The sequence below is a fragment of the Protomyctophum bolini genome (assembly GCF_963924005.1).
Source record: "Protomyctophum bolini genome assembly, chromosome: 4".
NCBI lineage: Eukaryota > Metazoa > Chordata > Actinopteri > Myctophiformes > Myctophidae > Protomyctophum > Protomyctophum bolini.
This window is the reverse complement of record NC_137865.1, coordinates 1,057,501-1,066,651: the sequence shown is the minus strand read 5'-3', so window position 1 is coordinate 1,066,651 and position 9,151 is coordinate 1,057,501.

The window sequence follows — 9,151 nt, the reverse complement described above, 5'->3', positions numbered from 1 at the left end:
GATTGGTAGTTGAGACCTGTGTCTACAAATACATCTATTTGATTTGAATGTATCTTAAAAAAAAAAAAAATCCAGTTTGAAAAAAGTTTTGTCCCTTATCTCAAGAATGGGTGATATATATATTTTTTTTAATTTAATTGTACATTCATGACACTTAAAAATTGTAATATTTACATCAAAGGGAGCGGGGATAGAAATATACCCTCTGCACAAGCGGTATTGAAATTGCCACTGGCGGTACCAGTGTGTGAGTGATATTGGATCACATTGATTCAACTGTAATACTTTTTTTGTTCTTAGGTAGACGCCCATTACCTGGCATCACACCTGGTCCCAGAAATGAGTCCAAAAGGCTCCACAAACCATGTAAAAGAGGCAAAGATCATGGATCACTTCCAGGACTTTTTGCATGAGCTTGAGGGTAGGTAAAACTTAAAAAAAATCTTGTAGCATAAACACTATTTCATTATCTGGATATTGATGTCAGCCACATAATACCGTTTCCGTTCACATGTGCTCCTCCATGACTTATTTAAACCAGTCACCAGAAGTTGTTGATTCTGATCTCTTATCTTTTCTAAGATGCACAACCAGAAGATGGGGCTGAACAAGCGGCACCATCTGTGGCTACGGTGATGCAGACAGTGGCTGACAGGTCAAAATCACAGACATATGCTGGTGTCGGAGAGGGAGGATTTCCAAATTACTGTACAATTTGACCACAACTGTCTTGTGAACATGCCAGGCCACACAGTGTGTTTCCCAATTGTTAGTGCATGCACTGACACCATAACTCTTCCATCAACCCATATGGAAGATTATGAGTCATTTAAGAATACCTTCCTTACTGCTATGAAGTATGGTTCTACCTTCGACCGAGCATAGCCTGTGAAATTGTCTTTTTCTGGGGGGGGTGGGAGGAATACGGTTCATGGGAAATTGTCATGTTTGATATCTATGTTAAAATTGCACATGTTTTGTACCTGGTTTTTAAAGGCACTTTAACGTTGGGGGGGGGGGGGGGGGGGATTATGTGCAATGTTCAAATTGCACATTCTGTTTGCACTTTGACCTTTGCAAATGTTTGCACCATTTCTTAAAGGGGAATTCGGTTTTCTTACCTCTTCTATGATGTGATATCCTAGGATGAATGGTACAGTTGAAAAACTCCATCCCGGGTCTGCCACAGCTAAACACGGGTGCCAATGTGCCTTGCGCTAGATCGCTTATTTTAATAGCTTTTTATTTAAGCTTTAAGCCCCTTTCCACCTGATGGACTATAGTGAACTCATAGGTTGCATACAGTAAATATTTAGATTTTTAATTATTAGTACTTATAGAATAGATTTTTAATATATTATGCTTTTAAGTAGTTCCTCTTAAAAAGTTGTTTTTATGATCTTTTATATAGTATCTGTGTTTGTGTGTACTGTGATCTCTGTTGTCTTTACCACTGCACAAAAGAAGTTTCCGAAAGGAAAAATAAAGTTATTTGAAGTTGAAGTAAGATCTGATGTTCATAGTGACGGAACACACTATCAAAATTTGCGATCTAGCGCAAGGCCCATTGGCACGTGTTTTTAGCTGTGGTGGACCTGTTCTACTATACCTTCATTTTAGGATAGAAATAGAGGAATGGAAGCGCTGCAGGGATCTGTTAGTAGTGGCTCTTAGATAGGTGCTCTTTGGTGATACAGGTAAAACCATTTCAGTCAGACAACTCAAGGAGGATGTAATATATATATTTATTGAATATAAGATAATCAATGCAATATATTTATTATGGTTTGGCGATGTATTGGATCTGCTTTTTAGGTACGGGTCAAGCGCATCAGTCCCGACCATAGGGACTCCGAATCCCCCGTACCTAAAACAGTAGATCCAAAACGACAGGTGGTAGCTGGGGTGGAGGTGGGTGAGCACGCACTTGTATACAGCAGCGCACAGTATACAATAAAGCATTAGCAAGTAAGCAAGCAGAATGAGCGCAAGTTGTATGACAGCAGCACGCTGATACAGCAGCAGTGGGCAAACAAGAAGGCAGAGGAATGCAAACCTCTGGTTCAAGTAGCCGGTATGAGAGATGGGGTGAGCTGTGATTGGCTGAGTGAATCATGTGGATGATGCTGTGGTGGCCCAATTAACGGCCAGCGCGCTGACTGAGGTTCCCTGACTGAACTTGCTCTGCGCATGTCTACGACAGGCGCAAATGCTCATATAGACAAAAGGTGTCCTTCCTCCAAGTAGTACTGCTTGTCAAAAATGTGAATTGCAGACTTGAAAAGAAAAGAATCCAAGGCACTCCGTCTTCAGTGAAAAATTAAATAGTTTATTTGAAAGATGAGCAAGGCAAATAAATGGACCAACGCGTTTCGACCACAAAGGTCTTCGTCAGGGTCTATCTGTCAGCTTGGCCGATTAGTCACCTTTAAATACAGCCAGGTGGTGGGTGTGATCCAATCATATCATACATCGTTATTTCATTGTCATATAAATTATTTCATTTTAGTTACACTGTGTTTATATATATATCATGTTGATTATACATAAAAGATGTTCAATAAACCAAAGAATAACAAATAACAAAACACCCAAAGTGACCAGCACCAAGTGAAAAGAAAAAGACAATTAATGGGAAAAACGAAGGGAAAAGTATATAGTAATTATTTACATATAGAAAAGTAACCCAAGTCACAATATAATATATATAAGTATATAATGTATATTATAATATATATAAATATATAAATACAGGACTATCAGAGGAAAGGCATGAAATCAATTTCATCATTAAGGCCAGGGAATGTTGTGGCTTTTAGAGTGACTATCCAGTACGTTTCTCTTTGGAGCAGTTTATTGAGTCTGTCACCACCTCTGATGTCGCTTTGAATGGCTTCTATGGCTGTAGCTTTCAGAAAGGAGGGGCTCCCGTGCCCTTTTTCGTGGTAGTGGACAGCCATCGGATAGTTTGGATTGTTGGTGCGAATAGCCGTTTTGTGTTCTCCCAGCCTGTCTTTAAATCGGCGTTTGGTTCTGCCTATATAAAAGCGACCACAGGGACATTCGAGGCGATAAACAATGTAGGTTGTGTTACAGTTTGCAAAATGATTGATTTTGTATAAATTGTATATATGGTTAGTGTATACATCCATGAATGTATTTGTTTTTGGAATATTGTCACAGTGGGTACAGTGACCACATGGAAAATTGCTGACAGGTTTATGAAGCCAACTAGATTTGGGTGGTAGATGACTGCGCATTAGCTTGTTCTGTAGCGTGGGCGCCCTCTTGTTGATGAAGGTAGGTGGTGCAGAGAAGATCTCCTTCATACCTGGGTCACTGTGTAGCAGGCTCCAGTTACGCTTAATGATGTTGTGAATATGAGCCGACTGTTTGCTGTACGTGGATGTGAAAAAAACATTATTTTTGAATGGGCGTTTCTGTTTGGATCTCAAGAGGCTCTTTCTGTCCATCTCTTTTATCTTGAGGAGTGATGTTTCCAACTCTGTTTGTTTGTAGCCGCACTCAATAAATCAGTTTGTCATGTCAACAGCTTTGGAGGAGAAGTCATTTTCTTGATCACATATGCGTCTGAGACGCTGAAATTGGCCGAAGGGGATATTTTTTATGAGGTGAGAGGGATGAAAGCTGTCGCCGTGTAGAATGGTGTTACGATCCGTGTCCTTTCTGAATATGGTTGTGTGTAGCTCCCCCGAAGGCGTTTTTGTGATTTTCAGGTCCAGGAAATTGATTTCAGTCTGACTGTATTCTATGGACAGTTCTATGCTGTCACTGGTGGTGTTGAGATACTTGTGGAACTGTATAAGGTCTAGTAGATCACCATTATAGAAAAAAATCAGATCGTCAATGTATCGTCCGTACCAGATGATATTGTCCCGGTGGGGGTTGGAGGGGCCATGGATGTATTTATCCTCCCAGTGTCCAAGGTATAGACACGCGTAGTTGGGAGCAAAGCTTGTCCCCATGGCAGTGCCTCGTTTCTGCCTGAATAGCTTTTCCTGGAAGACAAATACATTGTTGTTTAGAGTCCATTCGATTAGGGTCATAATGAATTGATTCGGTGGCTCTTCGTCTGTCCTCAGCTGGAGGGAATGTTTCACAGCTTTAAGACCATCTTCATGTTTGATGTTACTGTATAGCGATGTGACATCCATAGTGACCATAAATGCATTTCCAATGTTCTTGATCTCCTCTATTTTATTTAAGACATGTGTGGTGTCTTGTATGTAAGATGGGAGAGTAAATACAAATGGTTTAATGAAGTGATCAATGTATTGGGAGGCTGGTTCAGAGATAGAGTCTATACCACTGATGATGGGTCGGCCTGGGGGGTTAGTCAGATTCTTATGTATTTTTGGTAACATGTAGAACGTAGGAATCCTTGGACAGGTTTTGCATAGAAAATCCCTTTCCTTTTCTGTTATCCACATATTATGGCCCATTGCGTTGTCTAAAATGTCAGTCAGTTCACGTTTCATGTGTTCAAGTGGGTTGGATGATAGTGGTGTATAATATTCGGCGTTATGCAATTGATTATGTGCTTCCTGTATGTACTGGTCTCTGCCCCAAACTACCACTGCACCGCCCTTGTCCGCTCTTTTTATGACAATGTCTTCATTTTTTGAGAGTTCACGTAGAGTTCATTTTAGGATATCATAACATCATAGAAAAGGTAAGAACTGTTGGGTGGAATTCCCCTTAAGGTCACTTTGTGTGGGCAGTGCAACTGTCCAACAAATATTTACTTTAACTTGAAGTATTTTGTGTTCTACTTTTATACTTTGTGTGGGCAGTGCAACTGTCCAACAAATGTTTACTTTAACTTGAAGTATTTGTGTGTGTGTTCTGCTTTTATACTGTTTTATGTATATCTATGGTAGCATACATTGTTATCTTTGATAAAAATGTGAAACTTGTACTTACAGTACAGCTGCTGTTTTTCTACAGTGTTACCAAGTGTCACTGTAAAATATAATTGAAATTGTTGGATAAACAATTGCACTGAACTGAATGAATTGTCTTGTCTGTTGTTTTACTGCAGCTGATGCATGTCAGTTGTACCTGATCAAGCTTAAGCACTGATTATGAAAACAAGTAATTATATTTCTACAATCTAAGTGTTTTCTGAGGAGAGCAATGTGACGTTCAGCATTTCTCTCGCTGTTCTACTGAAACTTCAACTCTGTGAACCCCTCTTTGCAGAAGTTATTGTCAGATTTAAAGTCCTGTTTATTATGTAGGCCTATGTGTGTCATGACCCCCACATTGTAACTCTGTCAGTTCTCGACCGTTTTGGACGTGGGACGTGTCACCGGAAGCGGGGCAGCCCCTGGGCACGTTCCTGGTGGTCTGGATGTTCCGGGGACCCCCCAGGGACCTCCAGTGACCCCCCCCGGGGACCCCCACATGGTAATAGTAAACGGTAACAGCCCCCTGGGCACATTCCTGGTGGTCTGGATGTTCCGGGGACCCCACAGGGGCAGGGACCCCCCTGCTTGTACAGACTTACACTGTTGTTCCACAAACAGTTGGACTTTTTTTCCACTTTCCAGACATATTATTGCTTCTATTTCCTAATATAAATGAGTTAAGAAAATAATAATAATAATAACATTATGGGGAAAAAAAAATGACTTTTCTAATGTCGATTTGGCCCGTTTTAACGTTGATATTTAACCTTAGCACTGATGTCTTCACCTCCATGCCAGCTGCACTCCCTGCACTGACAGCCTCCTCATGCTTAAAGTAGAAATGAAAAAGATTGTACCTTTTTGTTTTTACAAATAAATCATTTATTTATTAAATGTAAATGGGAACTTGACATGAATAGTTTGAGAACCACTGATATAGACATAGGTTTTTAGGATTTAGAGCAGGGGTGTCGAACTGAACTTGGGGCGAGGGCCGCGTTGGTCAAAAGGCCACTTGATGGGGCCCTATCTATCTATCTATCTATCTATCTATCTATCTATCTATCTATGCTCAGACCCAGCCAGCCAGCAAGCAACACACACATAGTGCTCAGACCCAGCCAGCCACACACATAGCTCCGTAAGGGAGTGGTTGCGCCACCTGATCTGATGCAGGACAATGTCACTATGACAGAAAGAGAAGATGGGTCTGGCCACATCCATTCACCCCATAATCTCAGTGGAAATTGGGGAATATGTTGTGAAATAAAAAGTCAGAAAACTGGAATGTGGGAAAATGCCTTATTTTTACATTTTCTTTAGTTCAAACCATTCCATGATTTCCCCATGCCCACACATCTGTGGGCTCTCTCTCTCTGAACAGAAACAAGTCGCGATGCGGCCCCTCCCCCTTCACTTCACGCACACACACACACACACACACACAAATATTTCAAAGCAATGTTAAACTCCGCATGGCTCATTTCCACGCGTCACAGTCAGGGACCCTGCTGACGATTTGGTCCACTGTTTACCCTCCTACTGCATATATCAGCACTGCATGATCTCATGCAGATCGGTGAGGACGCACACATGAGCGAGCGTTGTTACGCGGCGGAGCCGCGTAGAAAATTGTCATTTATAATGCGCGTGAAATTGTCACGTCTGCCTCTATTATAGGAGTGGAGACAGAGGTGCAGGAGAGGAGGCGGAGGCAACCACAACCAATCAGCACAACTATAAAGCCTGGTTCAACCCTTCACTCCCTGCCAGATCATCCGTCTCTGTTGGACCATATAGTCAGTCATGTTCCACCACCCGGGCTATAGTAGCATCTTTCCACCTCAGTGTGCTATTCAGTTACTTACCTCTACCCTCCTGTTTACACAGTGACCTTGAACAACCCTGGAACCGGACGCTTGCCAAGTTGCCTGCCTCTGCTCTGCTCCTCATGTCAAAAGGATAAATATAAATACATCTATATTCTATAAGCGCGACTCCATCTTGTCTGTCTCCTGTCTGTACCTGGGTTCAAGCAATCATATATATGACAGAAATGGCATGTGTGGCGTGGTGCGTGGTAAAGGGTTAAATTGCGTGACTGTCACACTCAAAGGGTGAGACATGGCAGCCCTGAACAACAGGCTGTTGTTGATGCACGCCAAAATTAACAAGTTACAGCCTACAGGATTCTCATTCTGTTACTGTCACTGCCTGCAAGGATGGCCGCCGTGCCATTTCTTATAAACTATTTATTATTCTAATTCATACGTGGGTCGTCGTGGGTCCACGTGGAGTTGTTGTTGTTCATGCGCCACGGTGCTCAGCGTGGAGAGGGCATCAGAGCGCAGCGCAAGAGCCTAGTATGGCAATTGTCTGTACTCTCTGCACTCTCTTTCTGTCCAGTCCTACGTGTATAGGCTGGCGATTGTGGCGACTTATATTCGTTAATAAAGAGAGAGCTGTAAAGGGATTGTCTATGGTCAGTCAGTTCATGGTGTGTATCATTCTCCTTTTTAACCGGGCCGTGATAATGCGGCGCAATGACGGTAGGCAGCAGCCTATTACGATGTAAGCAACTTGCTCAAGCATAAAAAAAGGGTTTTAATAAGGAAAATAACGGAAAAGAATCTAACTTGTTACTTTTCTCAGAAGGTGATCTGTAACGGTAAGGGATTATTTTTATGGGCAGTAATCCAGTAACCTAACGAGGTTACTTTAGAAAGTAATGATGCCCAACACTGGTCACGGGTACTGTCAGTCAGAAATCCTGAAGAAGCATTTCAACATATTTTGTCCCCACAAGTACAGGACTTGTGAACAAGCAGGCCCCATCTCTGTTTTCTGTGCATAACATGTGTAATGTGATGACTCTTGAACTGTTACTGGTAGCCTATTCCATCATGCTCTCTGTAAGAGGAGCTGTGTAGTATTGTCTATGTATTGTGTTCAACAACATGAACGTCTGCAAGCCAGGGCAAAGCATCTATCTATCTATCTATCTATCTATCTATCTATCTATCTATCTATCTATGAGATGAGCTGACCAGTGTGGAATCACCAATCCCTGTCTAGCTGCTCCAGATCAGATTTAGAGTCTCCTTTTCTGTGTTAGGTCAGCCAACTCTTATGACCTAATAATAATAATAATAATAATAACAATAATAATAATATAAATGTACTTAGTCTGAAGTTCATTACACACTGGCGAATTGGCGACGCGATTTATTCGTGCGAATAATTCGCAATTTTTTAAACCAATTGAAGTCAATGCAAGCTTCCACATCAGTGGCGAATGCGCGAAAATGCGACCGTTTTCGCTCTTTATTTGTTCGCTCTGGTGTCGAATTTTGCAGAGATTCGCAGGCGAACTGCAACATACAATATTTCAACATACAATATAAGTTCGGATAGGAAGATATTTTTCACGACTACATTTTATCATAATTAAAAAATACAACATTACATATCAATTAATATGTGAATATTTGCATGGTAAATATACTCAATTACACTGTTAAATATATACACAGTAAGACGGCCTGAGGGTGAGAAGCCCTAAAAAAGGCGCTTTGGCATGGGGGGGGTCGGATCAAGATATGGAATGAATTCTGTACTGGCCATATATGGAGCGTGTCTTGAGTGTACAGGGTTTGATGAGGTCAGATCAACATATGGAATTTCAGAACAGGAAGGGTGGGTAGGGAAGGATCAACATATGGTACTGTATGTCAGAACAGGTCAGCTCCATATATGGAGATCTAAGGGTTTGAGGTTTGAGGTCAGATGCAGAGTTGCTGGCCGGCTCCATATATGCAGATCTAGGTGAAGTCTTCTCCATGTATGGTTATCCAGGGTGAGGTGAGGTTGTGATCTTCAGAGATGGCCAGATATGGTGGCCTGACGTGTCACGAGGCGTGACCATATATGGAGGTGTGATGTCAGGAGGCATGACCATGTATGGAGGCGTGATGTCACGAGGCGTGACCATGTATGGAGGTGTGATGTCAGGAGGCGTGACCATGTATGGAGGTTTGATGTCAGGAGGCGTGGCCATGTATGGAGGTGTGATGTCAGGAGGCGTGACCATGTATGGAGGTGTGATGTCAGGAGGCGTGGCCATGTATGGAGGTGTGATGTCAGGAGGCGTGACCATGTATGGAGGTGTGATGTCAGGGGGCGTGACCATGTATGGAGGCGTGATGTCAGGAGGCGTGACC